The 18,651-nt window shown below is 44.1% G+C and overlaps 1 protein-coding gene across 1 annotated transcript in view; it reads left to right on the forward strand.

Moving 5' to 3' along the window:
- The window catches only part of EXT1 (exostosin glycosyltransferase 1), a 287,950-nt gene that overhangs the window by 111,469 nt on the left and 157,830 nt on the right, over positions 1–18,651 (forward strand). The gene's annotated exons all lie outside the window — the stretch shown is intronic.

The raw sequence follows: 18,651 nt of genomic DNA on the forward strand, positions 1-18,651 counted from the left end.
TGAGGGGAAAAGGTTTTGTAGTTTTGTGACTTCAAGTGCCCTGGGATATTAATGGAACAGACGTTGTGCCTATTAACTTATAAAAAATAATCAGAATAAGCTGAATCTGAGCCCATGCTTTCAGACAAAGGCCAGAGTTGGCTGTTTACTATTCCATGCCCCTACTGAATGATGGAAAATGTGCATGTCAGTTCAGCTAGTTCAAGTTTTAATTTCTCTTGATCTCTTTCCCAAAGCAATTCCTATTTGAGTTCATGGCATTAACCCTTTATCTTTCAGTCTGTATATGGGTTTGGCAAACTATGGCCCAGGCACTTTACAGAAAAACTGTGTCAGTCTTGACCTATATTAATGATTTTGGCTTGATTGTATCTGTGCATTTATTGTAAACAACTTCAAATTCTTCCTGAGCATAGGTGGGTAGAAGTCTAAATATGTATCTGTCGCTGTATTCCAGTTGATCATACTGAAAGTTGGGAATTATCCATTCCCACTGTGCTATGGCAATTTGGAAAAAACAAACACAAAACAACCACCAAAACACAGAGAAGGGCCAATGCCTAACTTCCAGGATCACCTCTCAACTTGACAGACAAGTGGAAGGGAACTCTCCCTCTCTCCTAACTACTGAGTTGCATTGTAATAGAGGATTTTGAGAGTGGCGCCATGTTTTTCAGATGGCCTTCCCAGTTTCAAGACTGCCACTGCAAAGGGGTAGGAACATGGAGAGGGAGCTGATGGCTCCCTGAGATTTTGGCATCTCATCTCTCAGTGAGATGTCCAAGGGCAGGATAAGACCATAGAGTAGTGTTCCAGAATGAAGGTGGGTATTCCACTGGCCTATACTCAGAAAAGAAACTGGTAGAAATTTTTGCTGTTTCTCCTCCAAAATGTTGACCATCAGCCCATTCTGGGTAGAGCAGTTAGTGATAGATACTGAGTGTTCAGGTGTTGTAGTAAAAGCCATCTCAACAATGACTGCCCTCTGCCTGTTGCTTTTCTCTTCCCCTTTTCCAATCCTGCTTTAAGGAATGTAGGAATAAGGTAGTTTTACAAAGAAATATGTAGAAATTGTAATGCAAAATACTGTTTTTCCGGTTACTAGGACTGTATCGCAAGTTACTCCAAAATTTACTGGCATAAACAGCTGTTTATTATGTTGATGGATTCTGTGGGTCAAGCATTAAGACAGGGCAAAGCAGAGATGCCTTGTCTTTGCTCTGTGATATATGGGCCCGCAGCTGAAAAGCTCGGAGGCTAGGGTTGGAATCATCTGAAACTGTGTTGTCTAATGAAGCTTTCTGTGATGATGAAAATATTCTATATCTATGCTGTCCAATATGGCAGCCACTAACCACACACAGCTACTAAGCAATTCAAGTATGGCTTGTATAGTTATGGAACTGCATTTTTATTTTAATTCAGATTTAAGTAATCACTAGTGATTATTGGGCAACACAATTCTGAAGACTTGTTCACTGAGCTAAATGTAGATTTGCACTATCTAGTATGGCAGCCAATAGCTACTAGTTGAGAATTTAGTTTGGGCTGTCTGCACTGGAACACCCCTGTTTGACCTCATGACGTGGCCTGCTCTTCCTCAGCATACGGTGGCTGGGTTCCAAGGGTGAGCTTCTTGAGAGAAGGAGCTGAGGGACCCAGCATTGGAATAGATAGTACTGTTTCTGCCATATTATATTCATCAAAGCAATCACAAAATCCCACCCAGGTTCAAGAGGAGGGGCAGTAGACTCCATTTCTTGATGACAAGTGGCAAGGTTCTGGAAGAGCATTTGGACTAAAAATACCACTCTAGTCATTTCTGGAAAATACAGTCTGCCCCAGTTGTTCTAGTAGCCAGTTCGTTGATTCATTTATTCATTCAGCAGACACTTAGTGCCCACTCCGAGGCTGGCATCCAGTTATTTAGGGGATGGCAGTTGAGAGTAATGAAACATAGGGTGGAAAGGGTGGGTGCAGAGGGTACACATAGGTATTTCCAAGGTAGTGTGGTCTGTGCCACAATAATATGTAGGAAGAGATGAGTAGCTCAGATGCACAGGAATCTCTTTGAAGAAGCAACATGAAAACTGGATCTTTTTTTTTTTAAATATAATTTATTGCCAAATTGGCTTACATACAACACCCAGTGCTCATCCCAACAAGTGCCCTCCTCAGTGCCCATCACCCATTTTCCCCTCTCTCTCCACCCCCCATCTACCCTCAGTTTCTTCTCTGTATTTAAGAGTCTTTTGTGGTTTGCCTCCTTCCCTCTCTGTTTGTAACTGTTTTTTCCCCTTCCCTTCCCTTCCCCCATGGTCTTCTGTTAAGTTTCTCAAGATCCATATATGAGTGAAAACATATATCTTTCTATGACTGACTTATTTCACCCAGCATGATACCTTCCAGTTCCATCCACGTTGCTGCAAATGGCATGATTTCATTCTTTCTCATTGCCAAGTAGTATTCCATTGCATATATAAACCACATCTTCTTTATCCATTCATCAGTTGATGGACATTTAGGTTCTTTCCATAGTTTGGCTATTGTTGAAAGTGCTGCTATAAACGTTGGGGTACATGTGCCCCTATGCATCAGCATTCCTGTATCCCTTGGATAAATTCCTAGTAGTGCTATTGCTAGGTCATAGGGTAGTTGTATTTTTAATTTTTTGAGTAACCTCCATACTGGAAAACTGGATCTTAAAGACAGACTAGACTGACCAAGGAGTTTGCCAGAGAGAGATGAGTAATTTAGGGAAAAGGTTGAACATATTAGAAAGGAGGAAAGTGCAAAGCTAAGCTTTTCCTGGGGATGCCTCAATTCTACAGTGCTTGTTTAAGAAACAAGACTGTACAGTTAACCCTGCCAACCACGTCCTTCATTTTGAGTGTGTGTGCCCACCCATACCATGCATATTGAGAACCAGCCGCATACGTAGCAGGTTGCCAATCCAGAAAAATCCATAGCCCAAGGGGATATCATTGATGAATTACAGACAAGTTGCCTGTCAGCAGGAAACATGGATTGGATTAGAGAATCCTCATACCATGCTGGCTTTTCTAAAGAAGGTCTGGCTCTGAGAGAGGAACAAAGATGCCTGAACACACATGGTCAGCATTGAAAACAAATATTGATTGGCCCCTGCTAGGAAGCTGAGCTAGAGTGGGTTAGAGTCTGATGTCAAAAAGTGCTGGGGTGTGGAAAACCATTAGCTGTGCTGATTGACCAGAATAAAAGCTCCGTCTATTTTTAAGATCTCAAAAATGAAGGTGAAATATTTAAACGGGTGGAAGGGCAGAAGTGACAGTGAGAACCCACAGCTGGGCAAAGGTCCTCTCTCCCAGTTGGCCTCTGTTGCTCTGGCCACAGGTCTTGGACCACACTTCTCTATCTCCTATTCGGCGTAGTGTTTTTCTGCATCTGTGACTATTTCTTAATGTTGTGCCAAATTCCCTTAACTGAACGAGAATGTCCAAACGGCTAATGTTCAATGGTGTTCAGATTTAGAATTCAGACCGTCTGCTGGGTTCTTCATAAACTGGTAGAAAATGCTGTGGCTCTAACTGATTGCATCTGACTGTCAACTGAGTTAGAAATATCTCCTTCACTGCCAGATGTACAAGATACTGTAAAAGGAGCATTTCTCCAGCAAATTAGACTTGCTAGCTCCGTGGATCTAGATTGACTGAAACAGCTTGTTATTTGAGGGATAAGTCTGGATTTAGTTCAGTCATTTCTTTTAAATACAGGACGTTAGAAGCCTGATCTAGAGTCCTTTCAATGAAGATTTTCAAATTCTGTTCCTTTACTTTGAAACCTGTAATTTGTTTGTCCTTCCAGAGCTGTATTCTCAATAGAACTTCCTGCAGTGATGAAAAATTCTAAATGTGCACGTTAATCATTAACCACATGTGGATACTGAGTACTTGAAGTGTGGCTAGCACAACTGAGGAGTTCAGTCTTGAAATTTTATTTAATTTAAACTTAGTGACACGGTGCTAGAGAGTATCCCATTGGGCAAGACAGTTCTAGGATCTGTTTTTAGAAATGGTATTTACTGAGGTGAGTATAAGAACTTTGCTAACTCTCTAACTTTTTTTTTTTTTTTTTTTTTTGAGAGGGAGCATGAGCAGGGAAGAGGGGCAGAGAGAGAGAGGAGGGGAGAGAGAGTCTCAAGTAGGCTTCATGCTCAGTGTGGAGCCTGATGGGGGGCTTGATCCCACGACCGTGAGTTTTTAAGTTTATTTTTTATTTTTTTAATAACCTCTATACCCAACATGGGGCTTGAACATAGGACCCAGAGATCAGGAGTCACATGCTCTTCTGGTTGGCTAACTCTCTAACTTGTTAGCAGTGTCTTAACTCAGGAGTCACTTCTTTTCTGTAGCAGCCATCTCTAGAAGCACGGCCAGGGTGGCATTGGTACACTAAGGCCTGGGGGGAGGAGGGGAATGGGACAGGATTATGAAAGGACCACCAGGCCAGCCATGACTCATTTTTCCTATAGCATTCTCTATAAGATGACCAGGATATTGCTAGTGGGTTAGATAGCCGAAACAGTTTGGAGAAGGCCTGGCTAAATGCAATCATGTAGGTTTCCTTTCTGAACCTTTTCTCAGCCTTAAATATGCTCATATGGGTGGTGAATCTCCAAAGGGGACCGAATATATCAGTACCAAATATATTTGATCTCAACAGACCGGTCCCTTTTCTCTTTCTGATGCTATTCTATGAGACGTGCTTTGGGAAGTATGGATTTAAGCAATGACATATTCTCTGCCAAAATAGATGATAAACTTCAGGTGTGTTATAGGCAACGCATCTATCCTCTTCTGGATTTCTGTAGAGTTTAAAAATCTGCTTTTGTGTTTAGAGTCTAATCATTCCTTCACTGTGTTTGCATTGCAGTTAACTCCTGCAGTCCATAAATATCCAGGCTGGCCTGGCCCGACTGCATACCCTGCAAAGCCAAGGACACAAGTGTATTCTTTTTACAGCCTTATCCCTTTAACCCAGGGCCGAAACACCCAGCGTTGGCACAAAATGTAGGTGTCGGGGAGCTAGTCTATCCTGTTCCCTTGACACGAGGCAGATTAACAGGAAAAAATTCAAATTTAATTTCATATGTACAGGGAATCCACACAGACGTGGACATTCCAATGATAGTGAGGTAAAACCAATGATAGTGAGGTATATATGTCATTCTGAACTAAGGAGAAGGGGTTAGGGATTTGGGAATGTCATTCTCAGGAAGATGAAAAAGAGTAAATGTTTAGTAAACAAATGTTTGCTCGGTAAACATTCCCATCAGAAACAATGGGATATAGAGGACTTTGATCAATCAGGCCTTGCTAAGTTCCTCCCTGTCTGCCAGACCTAGTCCATAGGATGATGTGATTATCTATGGTAATAGCTCTCTTCCTGGTGCAGATCTTCTATCTAAATTCATTTTAGGCAATTGGGTGTGTATGGGGGGGTGATAAAGAGCTTTTTCTGAATCTGCTGGGTTTTGATTGTTTATTAACTCAAAATCATCTTCATGCCAAAGCGGCCCATCTTGGGGACAGCCTGCTTTCGGCCTCTGCATAGGAAAAGGTGGGACTTACTGTCCCCACTACTTTTGTGCCTCTGCTGTTGACTTTCTGAATGGCCGAGTTTAGTTCTTGTACTGGAGAGATGCTGGCCTTTCCTCCATCCGTAATTATTCACTCTCTCTCTTTTTTCTCTTTTTTCCCTTGATCTCCATATAGACATGTATATGAATGCATGCTTGCTTCTCCAAATTTTTTTTTTTTTTTTATAACTTGATGAGCCAGCAAGAGACCAATACAGCAGAGCACATCACCCTGTTCATTTAATCAAGTGAGTCACAAAAGGTGGGGAAAAGAAAGAAATGCAAAACTGGAAGAAAGAAGTATTTCCCTACTGTCCTGCTCTCTCTTCTCTCTCTCTCCAAAAAGTGTTCAACAAGTTATCTGCAGAAAACATCTGTCTCCCAAAGAATAAATGTAATTTGGTTTCTGAACTCGGCATGTCCCCCTCTGGTTGGAAGGGAGAGTTTCTGTCACAAGACAGAAGTGAAATCAGCCAGATGCTGTCTGTGAAGCTGAAATACTGAGCTTGATGAGATGACAAGAAAGTAGCAAAAAGTGGTGTTTTTCTGCTTGACGGTGTCACCATCGTGGGGGTAAGAAAGCATTCCGAGAAGAAGACAGGCTCAGAGTCTACAGCTGTCCCTCCCCGTGTCCTTCTCCATCTTGCAGGCCTGCCGCTGTGGAGTGAGAGCCCTCGCCACTCCTTCCCTCCCTCTGCCTCTGTGCTTATCAGGCTTGTGCTGATTATCTTGTCAGGAGACAAAGGGTCTGCCAAGTAGGTGCCTGTGAGGAGTGTCAACAGCATCTCTGTGGGGAGCAGGACCTGGAAGACCTGGGGAGAAAATGCTGGGCTAATGTATGAGGCCTGGAAGCTTCTTCTTTGTTAAGGAGATTCATGGGTCTCCAAGGAGTGGAGTAATCAGGGCTAGGGGAAGATCTGGGGCCAAGTCTTTGTATCCTATATCCATCCGCTTAAAAAAAATTTTTTTTTTTAGCTAGTCAAAAAGAAGAGGTCCCATTGAGGCTTATTTGAACAAATATTTGCTCTCCCTAATTATGTACCCAGAGCAGCTCTCCTGAATGTTTAATGCAAACCTTAATATTTACAATAGCACAAGGAAGAGTTTATAACGTGTTTGGGAGGCTTCTGAAGTTGGGGCAATAATTCTTCTTTGCACTTATATAAGATCTTTCTTCCTAAGAGACCTCAGCCATATTTACTTTAGCCACTGTTCACAGAATGAAGCAGGGAGATGAAACCCCAAGGAAAGGAGGAACCCCTCCGGGCAGCTGCCAGCATGTTCTGTAAGGTAGTGAAACACTTGTCTTTGCCAGAAGTTTTGTGCCAGCCACAAACTTGTATTTCTGAGCACGGAGAACAGGCAAGCTAGGGATGACGAGTACCTCCTGACACGAATGGCGAGAGTCCCTAGCAAGGGTCGGGCAGGGCTGTTGACCTTGTGATGGTGGTGGTCTTCTGGCCCTTTCCCTCCTCTGTGATAGGCCTCGCCCATCTCTTTTTTATTCTCAAGATTTGGTGAGTTTGAATAAGATAATATTTGAAGACCTACATTGAAGACATTTGGGTCTAGAAGAACTGAATTGCAACCTTCCATCCCATGTATGGACCTTCCATCCCGTGTATGGACCTTGGGAAGGTTGTTTAACTTCTTGGTGCCTTGGTTTTCCCATCTGTGAAGTAGGCACAATAGACACATTTGCACACGTTTGGTATGAAGATTACAGGGTTTGAGCCCATTTCAAGCCCAGCACTCGGCCCCGGGGATGGACCTTTGTGCTGGAGCGGTGGTTATTATTTCTGTCATCAACCTAAAACGCCTTTTGACACCTGAGGGCCACCTTCATTTTGCAGGTTGAGTGAAAAGGGCTTCTGAAGTGATTTCCAGAGTTTTTCTTCCATGCAATTCATGGTGCCCAGCACAACACAAACTGGGCAAAAACTACCCGTAAAAGAGATGAAAACAGGACAGTTGTGCTTAAGGCAAGTAAGGGGATGAAGCACATGGCCACGTCCCCATCTTTGGAAATCTCTAGGAAATCAGGTTGTGGGCTGCGAGGATACAAATGGAAGGTCTGACTTCCGACCGTGGGTCAGCACACCGAACTCCTGTTTGTCAGTCTCAGTACTGAGGCACTAACCAGCCAAATAGGTACAAACGGCTCCTGAGCATTTTGTTGTCAGGAAAAGCATATATTTAGGTGAATACGTACAAATATTCACTTTCTAGGAGGCTGGAATGTGTCAGGATGTCTCCTCAGCTACTTTTCGTTCAATCCGGCTCATTGGATGCTGTGCCCAGCTGCTGGGTGGTTCAGTTCTCTGGAAAAGGAAGCCAGTTGTTTCCGGTCTACAGTCTTGAAACAGAATCACTGTGCTTATTACTGTCTTCTGGGGCAGGAGGAGAGGGAGACCCCCACCTGGCTTCCAAGGGGTCATTATATTTTTTTTCCATTTTGCAGACAAGCAAATGCATTTGATTTGTGGCGTTGTTGGTGTCACATGTGCTGGTGTGGGCACCTTCTGGCGGGGCAGGGCTTCCGGAGTTCCTCGGCACTGACAGCACCTGTCAGTAGATGACCTCTCACCCCGACTGATGACTGCCAATCCTGAAATCTGACTTCCTGTCCTGGACTTTTCTCTTTTGAGCGGTCCGAGTGGGTGACTTGGCAGTTTGTAAATGATGCCTAACAGACTTCTCCAAGCGGTACTTCCAAAGGAGAGGAATAGTTAACAAATGGTGGGCTTTGAAGTCGGTCAGTTCAGAAGAACTACTGAGTGTACTCACTGGGCTCCATTATGAGGTCTGGGGCCACAGGAATGAAAGGCACAGTTAACGGTCCTTTTTCTCTAGGAGAACGTAGTCTAGTGGGGGCTGATGGACAAGAAACATGGCAGCAAAAAGAAATAAACCTACAGAAGACCGGGAGAGGGGAGCGGAAGCAGGAGAGCCCTCAGGAGGCAGTTGATATACTCCAGACCATAGTCATTCAGCTTAGAGCTAGGTGGGAGCCAGGGGAGACGGGATATTCTTCCCTCCCCGTTGGAGGGAAAGCCAGTGGAATTTGCTGGGTCTTGCCTCTGCTGTGGCCTCTTGTCTTTAAAACCTTCATTTTTTTTTCCTCCATAAAAGGGAGATAGTAGTGAACTTACTCCACAGAGTTTCAAATGCGCCTATGTTTTAGTTGTTATTTAAGTTGTTGTCAGAGAACAGGCACCTCACGCTGGTTTTCAGGGGACAGCCCCACCCCTGTCTTCTCTCTGTGTGGCCGCTTGCCTGGCTCTGAGTCGGGCCAGCCGGAACTTGTGCTGCTGCGTCCACAGGGACCTGGTTGGCGTTTGGCATTAGGAGGCAGCGGCCCCTTCCATTGCCGGGTCTGCTGCAGGGAAGAGGCAGCTGCGGCCGCTCCCGCTGCCACCTCTGCAGGGCTGCTTCTGATACTGACACCGTGGGGGGCTGGAGGCGGGGCTTTGGGGGTCGGGAGGAGGGCAGCCGCACACCTGCCTTGCCCTTCCTCTTCGAGGTCCTATGGTCTCTCGGTTCCTAGCAGCTGCGCCTTCTTCCCTGATAACGCAGCGCTCAGCCCTTCCAGCACTGGTTCTTACCATGTGGTTTGCGTTTCCGGTTGCAGCAGAACCACCTGAGATCATTGTTAAATAAACCTGCAAACTCTTGGCCTCACCCCTGACCTCCTGAATCGGCATCATTGAGGCCGGGCCCAAGAATCTGCATTTTCCAACGAGCTATTTTGCGAGCCCTGTGCACCCTAAATTTGGGGGAGCTCTCCATTCAGAAAATCTGATTTTGTTTTTGGACTAATAATAGTCACTAATATTTGTTGTAGATTTATTGTATGACGTTGCTCAATGTTTTGCATGCCTGAGAGATAGATCCTAATAACAATGTTGTCTTATCGGTGGGTAAATTGAGGCATAAGGGATTTAAACAAGTTGTTCAAATATGGATTAAAGGGTCAGTGTTTAAACCCAGATTTCCAGCCCTTGTCCTTCTCTTCTCTTTGGCCTCTCTTATGTAGTGATATTCCATGAATGAATCTTCTAAGTTTGTTTTTTTTTAATGTTTTATTTATTTTTGAGAGAGAGAGAAACAGAGTGCCAGTGGGAAAGAGACAGAGAGAAAGAGAGGGACATCCATAATCCAAAGCAGGCTCCAGGCTCCAAGCTGTCAGCACAGAGCCTGACGCGGGGCTTGAACACACAAACCGCGAGATCGTGACCTAAGCCGAAGTCAGACGCCCAACCAACTGAGCCACCCAGACACCCCTGAATCTTCTAAGTTTAAACCGAGTACAGGGTGACTTCATGTTGTATAAAAGCTAACAAATTAAACATAGAATATTTTAAAATTGAGCTTTAACTTCCATTAAAGCCTGAGGTTTGACTGGGATTTTGACTTAAGTCTCCATCCTGAGTACATCATTTTTAAGGAATATTCTTTTTTGTCCACTTCGGTCCATCAGACCCCATTGTGTGGCTCTGCTTCTCTCGTAAACTTTATCTCCTGTGCTATTTACTCTGTGTGCATGAGATGCTCTCAACTGCCCTGGGCCAGCACCTGGAAAGTTCTCTGCTAAGGGGCCAGCACCCATGCAAGCGTCAAAGGCCATGCTTCTCCCTCCTCCCCCCACACCCCTCACCATTATTCTGCTTCTTGGGAGGCTGTGTGAGGAGACGGAGAATCTGGGGTTTTCCCAATGTCTGGAGGTCGCTAAACGTATTTATTTTCTTCTTCGTGGTTCCAGATTAGTGTCTGAGAAAAGTTGGCCATCAAAATAGGACCAGCCCAAGCAGGTCTGAAGATAAAAATCAATCATTCCATTCATAGTACTTTCTTCAGATTACCGTTGCTTCCAACTCCAGGGAGGAATTTGCTAAATAGACGACCTCACACGTAAGGTAAGGTGGAGAGAGGTTTTCAGTATGCATGGACCTGAGGGTCGTTAGAGAATATCTTACAGGATCAGATGGGTGGGGAGAGGTTTCTGCCAACATGCTCTGCTTGCATCTCAGATTCTGAACCCTGCACAAAATTTCGACTTGTGCCTCAACCTGGGTCACAATTGCGCTTCTGAAAGGAGTTTTGTTGGCTTTAACTTCACTAGAGCTGTGACCTCATTGAAGATCCAAAGGCGAGTCTTTATTAAAAAGTAATTTTAAAACATAATGATCTTTCACCTTAAACATTTGCAAGTGTGGTTTGTTTGTGGCAATGTGAAGATTTAAGACTAAGTGTCCCATCAACCACTTGCCAGATGTTTCCATGTCTTGGTATGCATTTTACAAGTTGTTTGTGATAAGAACTCTTCATATTTTCTGGCATGGTTTTTTGGAAAATGAACGTATGATCCATGTACCAATTTTCTCTAGAGCTTGTATCTCATTGTTAGTTTGAGATTCCTCCCTCTGTTGAAGGGCTGGGTATAGAACACACATACTGCAGAGATGTGCCATGTAGAGACTTTATTTCCATAATGTTCTGGATTAATAGGCTTTGGTCTTCTTTTCAGTCTTAAAGTTATTCTCTATGAAAAGAAGAGGTAAATAGGAGCATTTTTTGAGATGAGACAGGGACACCAGAGTGTTCGAACTTCATAGAAGAGAGGAGTATAGGTCCAAGAAAAAGACCGGTTTCTAGCTTTCTATCAAGAGCAGAAAGAGGAGGTTTTGAGCAAAGTGTGTGTGTGTGTGTGTGTGTGTGAGAGAGAGAGAGAGAGAGAGAGAGAGAGAGAGAGAGGGAGAGAGCGCAAGCATGCGTACATGTAGATACATACATACCTAATGGTAGGATTCACCTTAAACATCACAGAAAGACCTTGATACCCTTTTATTCCTGAAGTGGATGTGGGCTATCGATTGTGAATTGGTTCCTTTTTATTTTAACCCAGAATATGTAGGGTCACAAACAGTAACAGATATTTGGTACCTCTATGAAAGGAATAGCCTAATATCCAGGAACCACCACTCTCCTTTTTCAAAAAGGCAAGAGTACAGTAGGTTTCTGTTAAGGAAGAAATGTACAGTCCAAATCCCTGAAATAGAGACACAACATCACATTATATTGTTCAAGCTGAGGAAGACTCTGCGGGAAACTGTCCCTTATTCCAATATTCGAAAAAAGTGATTTGTGAGTCGACTGTAACGTTTTTAGGCCTGTGTAAATCACAAAATTGATAAATTAGCCAAGGAGCCAGCAATTGATGTCATCTCATGTTCGCATATGTTTTGATTTCAAGAATACAAATGCAATCACGGTGTCTATACTCCCCCCCCACCTCCGCCCCCCGTCACTTCATCCCTATACAGTTTATAAAGTTAGAAAAAGTAGCTGAAATATGAAGAGTTTATTTCTTTACATTTTCAGTGAAAGTTTTTCTAACATTTTTCTTCAAATGACCTCTTAATTTATTTCCCATTTCCTCTCTTCCTCGAAGGCATAGGATCACTTTATACTCAGAGCACCCTGTACATGCAGACCCAAAGGCATCTTTTCTTTTGGCTGTTTTGCCAAACCAGGTACACTTTCTACTCCCGGGGGTCCCATTCTAAAGATCGCCATGAATAGAGAAATCTGCAAACATTGGGCTGTGCATGGTGCCATGTGCTGGGAAGTCTCCCTAATTGAGGGACTGAGTTACAAGGTGTTAACAGGCAAGATCAGCGCTGACTCACAACTTTCTCCCTGGTATCATGGCTGGGAGAGCCTTGGTGCTGAAAGGGCAACCGTGTGCAAAGCTGCAAAGCAAAAGGGAAGTTAGGGAGAGAGATACGTGGCTTGTGCCTTCGAGAGCTGGCAGGATGAGCGAGGAGAGACTTGGTGAGTGGTCAGGCCACTCCTCTGTCCTCCAGAGGTTTCATTTGGTACGCATGGGTTCTTTTTGTTAATTCCTTCATTCAGTGGTTCAGCATTCCAGAGTTCCATAGAACTGTTAACAGAGTTTCTTCCTGATTCTTGGGGAGCCTGGCAAGCGGACACCGCTTTCTCATAAGCAACCATTTTGAGGAACTTTCCTTGAGATCACAAGTGGGGAGCCAGAGCTCCACGGACTCATTTGGCCATTTCTGAGGCGGTGGAAGGAGTTAAACTGTTTTGTTTGTTTGTTTGCAGAGGAGGGTCCCTCTCACTCAGCCAGTTTGTGATCAGCTCCGTATCTTCAGATTCTTACCAGTACCCTCTTTCAAATCCTTTCTGGTCTCCTCTCTGCACTCTGTGGGAATGCTCTTTTTTGTGTGTTAAGCCAGATCATGGCATTCATCTGCTCAAAACCTGTCGATGGCTTCTCATCAAAAGATGTGGTTCGGGCGCTCAGGCCTCCCTCCTCACCACACTGCCCGCTCAGTTCACTCTGCCTCAGCCACCCAGGGTTTCCAGCTCCCTGCAGACACTCTTGCAAGGCTCCAGCCTCCGGGTTTCTACCTGGACCACCCTTCCTCAAGACTTCTATATCCTTTTTCACACCTTCACCTTGTGCTCAATCGTCCAAGAAGCGTTCCTTGTTTGCCACATCTAGAAGTGTCTCCAGCCCCTGCGGCCACCACCCTGCCTTATTTTTCCTAATTACCACTTGCTTACATTTCTTCCCCTGCCCTGGAATAAAGTAGGGTGCCACAAAAGTAGGGGAGTTCTCTATTTTGTTAATCAGTCTCTCCAATAGCACCCAGAATAGTGCCTGGCATATTGTAGGGACTTAAGAAGTCTTTATTGCTGAAGTATGTTGAATAGTGGATTTTTGTTTTCCATTTCTTAATTATGTAATCTCATTTTCTGAAAATTACAGTAGGAGGGGGAGCCGAGAAGACAGATACCATCAACAAAATAAGGCAACATAGATAAATTCAGAGTATGGAGGACCAGGCAAGATGCATCATCATGACTAAGAAAAATACCTCTGCTTCAATATTATGGTTAGGTCTGAAAACAATAATGCATCTATTTGTGTAGCCCTATGCAATAAACACACACATACATTAAATTGTTAGATTTCCCCTAAAAGGCCCTATTAAAACGGTATTCCATTTTTTTAAATGTCTGTGATGTTGACCTTGTTTGAAGTAGGATTGCCTTTATTGTTTTGAGGGGAAGGAAGGGTATTAGAACTACTGGTAGGTATTTAGAACATGCCTGAGAAGTGGGGGCTGCTATTACTGAATCTTGCATGTTGATGTTTGGAGTTTCCTGATAGTCTTTATTGTGATATTTAAGGCTGATATTCATTACTCCTCCTTCCCTGCCCTGACTGGTGTTACTCATGTGGAGGAAAAGAAAAGAAAGGCCTTAATAGCTGCCTTCAAGGAAACTACAAATCTTGTTGGGGGGGGGGGGGGTCTTAAAGTAACACTGTTTTATATTGGCCTTGATGAGGTATCAAGAACACTTAAATCCAGAGCAGAAGACTGGTGCTGGCTGGGCAGCAAATTTAAAGTTATATTTTGTCTCATGAAAACATCATTAATTTTTTTATAATGGGGGAGTAGGCACAAAACAAAAATGACCCCCAAGATTTCCACACCCTGGTCTATACACATCTTATCCTAGCTATCTAATTGAACGTTAACGTGGGTGCCACTTTGAAAAGATGATCACAGATGTAATTAAGGCTCTAAATAGTTGACCTTAAGATAGGGAAATTGTCTTACGTGGATCTGACCTAATCAGATGAGCCTTTAAAAAGGGACTCGATACTTCCCTTAAGATGCAATTCAAGCCATGAGAGGGATGCTACCTGAGGGAGCTTCTCCATTGCTGGCTTTGAAGATTGGGGGTCCGAGGTGTGGGGGATATGGCAAGACATGAAGGTGGCCTCTCCTGACTGTGAGTGGCCCCTGACGGATGTCCGGGAAAGAGATGGACCTCAGTCCTATAACCACAAGGATCTGAATTTTGCCACAGCCATATGTGCTTGGAAGAAGCAGAGAGAAATTCATCATGCTGTGCCAGGACTTTGACCTACAGAACTATGCACTAATAAATTGGTGGTATTTTAAGTCCCCATGTTTATGGTAATTTATTACAATAGCAATAGAATACTAATGTAGAAGGAGATGTCATCCATATTAAATTAAAAAAAAAAAAAAAACCCTCCTAAAACTTTAAACACAAAATACAGTTTGCTTTCTGAAGGAAAGTACCTCTCTCAGGTACAAATAGCCAGCACACAGCCAGTGGGATCAAGCTCACATCAATTGCCTATTCCTTTGGGTCCTGGTTGAATGAATAGATAAAACGTTTTTGTAATTAGTAGATCAACTGTTTATAAATTAATGAGTAGCTCCAAATTACTAGGGAAGACCTAAAATAGTTTCTGCCAAGTGTTTTATCCATTCTTGGAACCAGCCTTATTCGTGCATTATAATTTAACAGTTCTTTCTTGGTAGACAGTAAAAGATTGGTTTCAGCTCTCCTCCTGTCTGAATACTGTAGTTTCTGAATTAACAGGGATGGAATTGATTGTCTTAAAAAAATGAAGTAAATAAAGCACTTAAGATTCCCAGTGTTGCTGGTTTCATGCAGAGAGATAGCCCTCTTTGATGAATATCATGATGTTCATAGATGCTTTGCTACAGAGGCAGATTTTAAAATGGGTTTGAGGGGCGCCTGGGTGGCTCAGTCAATTGGGCGGCTGACTTCGGCTCAGGTCACGATCTTGCGGTCCGTGAGTTCGAGCCCCGCGTCGGGCTCTGTGCTGACAGCTCAGAGCCTGGAGCCTGTTTCAGATTCTGTGTCTCCCTCTCTCTCTGCCCCTCCCCTGTTCATGCTCTGTCTCTCTGTCTCAAAAATAAATAAACGTTAAAAAAAAATTTTTTTTAAATAAAAAAAAATAAAATGGGTTTGAGTAAATGAGGTCCCTTTCCTTAGACTTGAGCAAGGCATTCTTACACAAGATGCTGTCTACATGCAGTCAAAAAACTCATGCAAACAGTCCTTTGTGCAAGGAAGCCACGGATGTAATCGCAGGCTGGCTTTTCATGAATGACGGTGCAGTAATGGGAGAGGGAGAGCAGACAGCCGCTCCCTGCTTGTCCCCTGCCATGGCTCGCACACCGCATGGGGCTGCCCTCCCAGCGGGAGTGTGTGTTTGTCCTGCCGACTGGGGACTGTGGTTTGGCCTCTTTGTTTACAAGAGGGAGGACGGCAGCCTCTGTCCTCCAGCTGCTGTGAAAACAGGGTTGGAAAACCAGAGCGAAGTTTCCACTCATGAACTTATTAGCCTGGAAAAACCCTGCCCAAACAAACAAACCTTTCTTAATGAAAGACCATCTGGGTTAAAACACAGCCCTCTGGGTTAGAACCCAGATGACAGGGAAAATGTAATGAGAATAGTTGTTCTTTAGCAAACTTTCCGAGCGGGATTTCCATATATTAAGTTGGCAAATGGCCCAGCGGTGAGAAACCGGAAACTGGCTCACATGCGGTTTGTACGGTTTGTAATGAAGATTTTTAGCAGTGGGATTAATTGTGCATGTTGGTCAAAGACTCCCCATCTCTGAAGGTCTCCCCAAAATGAAGTATGTGCTGGGGATCTGGCTTCATATGGCCTGCAATTTGGGGGGGATTTACTGTGTCCCAGGAGCCAGGCTTAGGTTCTCAGCACAGGATTGGTAAAAATATACCACGATCTCTCCTTTCCTGGAGCCAGTGCTCTCCTGGGGGAGATAGAAAATACCAATTATTTTAAATTGGAATTTAAATATAATAATTGGACAGGGTAGCCTTATTGTTAGAAATTTTGCTGTGAAATGGAAGACAGTCACAGAATGTAGTGATACACAGTGTGCTGGGGTGGGCCGTGGGGAGGGCACAGTGACAATAAGACACAGCCATCAGAGGAGGCCGCTTTAAGGAGGTGGCATTTAAGCAGAGACAGGAATTCAGGATGAATCAGCCCCTGAAGAGTTAGGGAAGAATCCTCCAGATGGAGGAAAACACATTCAAAACCTGACTCGGGAAGGAGTTTGATACAGTCTGAGAACTCCAAGATGGCCGGTGTGGCTGGGACAGTGATCACTAGGAGGATGTCACCAGACAAGGATGGAGAGGTAAGCTGGGGTTCCTCGCATGTGGTCTTCAAGGAGGTTTTACTTTATAGTGTCAGAGTGTTGGGGAGCCATTGAAGGTTATACAGCAGGGGAGTGCCATGCTCTGCTGTGCATTTCAGACCTCTCTGCCTACTTTTATGAAGAAGGGACTATAGAGGGGAAGGGGAGCAGCAAAAGGCGAGGTGACAGTGGAGGCAGATAGGGATGGATTGGAACAATCCTTTGGCAGAAGCAGGACTTGATGATGGGTGGCGTGTGGAAGGTGGAAAATGGGGGGAGGGGGGTAAGACCAGGATGATACCCAGACCATTTTTTCAACCCTTTGCCTTGCCCCTCTTCTTATCTATTAGCATCTCAGGAAAAATAAGAATGGGCTTCTGAGATCATTGCTTTGATCAGTCGGTGCCAGAACCCAGTCATCTAGAATTCTGTGCAGAGCATCTTAAGCCCTCTGGACATTGATATAGTGCGCCGACCTGCTGAATTAATAACATACCCCTGCTATTGTAGACAGGCAGCCACAGTCACTTCCACCACCAGGCCCTCTTCATTACAGCTTTGCTACCTTGTCCATCGTGTCTACAAGCTTCACATTAAAGACTTTGGTCCCAAGGTATCACTGAAAACACCTGCACTAACCCGTGGGACTCTGGGGGAAATATTGGGATGCAGGCATATAATGAAACAATTTAGTTACGTGGGAATTTATTTTTTCTAGCTTTTGTATGTCACTCACTAAAGGTGCAGTGGTCCAAATAAAGGCTGTTTTGTATGTATGTTTCCCCATGGCACTCTGTTTTACTACAGAGCTTTGGAAAGATGAAAAGAGTCACTTAACTCATTCAGGGGTACAAGTTAGGGGTGGAAAGATGGAACATTTCATTGCAGAGATGATGCATTTACTGTTAACTATGTGTTGCCTGGTCTGGTTATTAAACTGTGGAGGGGAGCTGTCTTTGTAATGTTCTTGTTACCCCCTTTTCCAGTGTCTTTGTACCATGATAGTCTGGTGTCTTCCATTGTCTAGAGTACATTTTTCTCTTCTTTGATATTTTTCAGGCATCAGTCTCAGTTTTAGAACTTTCGTTACCTGCTTTACCATGACTATCCAACCCCCTCCTCCCCCCCCCCCCCAATTATAAAAATATGCCCTGGTAATCGGTAATGAAGGCAGAAATAAATGGTAGATGGGGATTGCAGACTAAATGATTCCATTTGGTTTTCAACCCATCATAGGGACCAGGGCCTGGGGGACTTAGCCTGAGATGGTGGGAGAAGCCTGTGTCTCGGAATCATTTGCACAGGGTCCAAAGCTGAGCTGTGCCAGTAACTCACAGTGGGACCTCGCTCTGCTCCGCTTCCTCACGTGTAACGTGGTAACAGCACCTGCCCTGCCTCCACCACAGGGTTGGAGTGAAAAATCAACTGGGAGAGAAAAGTCCGGCATGAAGCGGCATTTGTCAGTTGTACAGACCGTGTTAGCATCCGTGGCTGTTGATGTCGTTTCTCCACCAGTCACGGGAATGTTAGGTGTAGCCCCCAACCAAACCTAGCCTTTCTAGTTACTTTCGTCTGGTGGTAACCACTATTTTCAAACAAGCACCCAAAGGCCCAAACTGAAAGTATGAATAATACAGCTGCAGCACATTTGAAAAAGGATAAACCTTCCTGGACTGTCTTGGGAATGTTTGGTTAATTATTCCTATATATGTCATCTAGAGGAGATCGCTCCCCGCTCTACCCTCCCACAGACTTCGTATGGAAACACAACCCAGTCTTGCTCCCCCCAACCTTCACTAGTTTAGATAAATTGTGAGTTTTAGGGAGAACATTTCAGATAAGAAGTACTTTTACATGGTTGAATGTGACCTCTAGATTCTTTTATGTCTCCTATCATTTGCATTAAAATTCCAAAGGGGTGATATACTGGCTGAGGAAGCTGACACGGAGGAGATGGGAAAAAGTCATTAGCTCATTACT

The sequence above is a fragment of the Leopardus geoffroyi genome, chromosome C3 (genome assembly GCF_018350155.1).
Source record: "Leopardus geoffroyi isolate Oge1 chromosome C3, O.geoffroyi_Oge1_pat1.0, whole genome shotgun sequence".
Classification (NCBI taxonomy): domain Eukaryota; kingdom Metazoa; phylum Chordata; class Mammalia; order Carnivora; family Felidae; genus Leopardus; species Leopardus geoffroyi.